Below are 2,135 nucleotides of genomic sequence, written 5' to 3' on the forward strand. Positions count from 1 at the left end.
GCAGCATGTAGAAGAGAGTAGATTGAAGTCCTCCAAGTAGCATCTCCAAGTGGCATCTCCAAGTAGCATCGCAGTAGCATAATCCTACCCGGCGATCCTCTCCTCGTCGCCCTGTAGAAAAGCGATCACCGGGTTGTCTGTGGAACTTGGAAGGGTGTGTTTTATTAAGTATCCGGTTCTAGTTGTCATAAGGTCAAGGTACAACTCCAAGTCGTCCTGTTACCGAAGATCACGGCTATTCGAATAGATTAACTTCCCTGCAGGGGTGCACCACATAGCCCAACACGCTCGATCCCATTTGGCCGGACACACTTTCCTGGGTCATGCCCGGCCGCGGAAGATCAACACGTCGCAGCCCCACCTAGGCACAACAGAGAGGCCAGCACGCCGGTCTAAACCTAAGCGCACAGGGGTCTGGGCCCATCGCCCATAGCACACCTGCACGTTGCGAGGGCGGCCGAAAGCAGGCCTAGCCTAGTGGCGTTCCAGTCCAATTCGGCGCGCGCCGCTCCGTCGCTGACGTCTGAAGTGCTTCGGCTGATACCACGACGTCGGGATACCCATAACTACTCCCGCGTAGATGGTTAGTGCGTATAGGCTCGTAGCCAACTCAGATCAAATACCAAGATCTCGTTAAGCGTGTTAAATATCTGCGAACGCCGAACAGGGCCAGGCCCACCTCTCTCCTAGGTGGTCTCAACCTGCCCTGTCGCTCCGCCACAAAGTAACCGTCGGGGACCGTCGGGAACCCAGGCCCACCTCTACCGGGATGGAGCCACCTGTCCTTTCAGCCCCCAACTCCGAACAGTATCACAGGTAATGTAACAGTGTAAAGTATATAGTATATGCCCGTGATCACCTCCCGAAGTGATCACAGCCCAGTAGTATAGCATGGCAGACGGACAAGAGTGTAGGGTCACTGATGGAACACTAGCATCCTATACTAAGCATTTAGGATTGCGGGTAAGGTATCAATGACTGTAGGAGCAATGACAGGCTATGCATCAGAATAGGATTAACGGAAAGCAGTAACATGCTACACTACTCTAATGCAAGCAGTATAGAATAGAATAGGCGATATCTGGTGATCAAGGGGGGGGGCTTGTCTGGTTGCTCTGGCAAGAGAGAGGGTCGTCAACTCCGTAGTCGAACTGGTCAGCAACAGCGTCGGTCTCGTAGTCTACCGGAGAGAAGAGGGGGAAGAAATAATGAATACAGAGCAAACAAAGCACCACAAAATATATCAAGGCAATACGCGGTGTTCGGTGTGCCCTAACGCGGTAGTAGGTGATACCGGTGAAGGGGGGAAAACCCCCGGGAAAGTATTCCCGGTGTTTCGTGTTTTCGGGCAGAGGAGCCGGAGGGGGAAATTTGCGGGTTCGATAGGTTAGGGGTGTGTGGCGGACGAACGGACCGCGTATCCGGATTCGTCTCGTCGTTCTGAGCAACTTTCACGTTGAAAATATTTTAATCCGAGTTACGGATTAAAAGATATGATTTTCTAAAGATTTTATTAATTTCTGGAATTTAATTAATTATTTAATTAATTCGAAAAATGGATTTATGACATCAGCATGATGTCATGCTGACGTCAGCAGTCAACAGAGTTGACTTGGTCAACCTGACATGTGGGTCCAGTGGGACCCACATGTCATTCGCTGTTTAGGTTAATTATAGATTAGTTAATTTAATTACTATCTAATTAACCTAACTAGTTAATTAAATTAATTAAACCGGATTAATTAACTTAATTAATTCATTAGATAATTAATTAATTAATTATTAATTTTATTAAATCATTTTTTATTTTTTATTTTTATATTTAATTCCTTTTTTTTATAAACGTTATGGGCATGGGGCCCATCTGTCATAGGCCCCAGGGGCCTATCGGGTTCGGGCGTGGTTGCTGGGGCGGAGCCCCGTGAGTGGGCGGGCGGTTACGGGCGTGTGGGTACGGGGCGCACCCAAGGCGCCCACCACGCGAGGGGAGGCGAGGCCGGCCAGGGCTATGCCCGGCGGCGGCGAGGCCACGGCGGCCAGCGCGGACGCGGGCCGGCGCCGGAGGCGGCGGGACAGAGGCGGGGCGTGCGGACATGGCCGCGGCCGCAGGCAACGGCGGGCGTCGCCAGGGCGTG

This window comes from Triticum dicoccoides, chromosome 2A (genome assembly GCF_002162155.2).
Source record: "Triticum dicoccoides isolate Atlit2015 ecotype Zavitan chromosome 2A, WEW_v2.0, whole genome shotgun sequence".
Lineage (NCBI taxonomy): Eukaryota > Viridiplantae > Streptophyta > Magnoliopsida > Poales > Poaceae > Triticum > Triticum dicoccoides.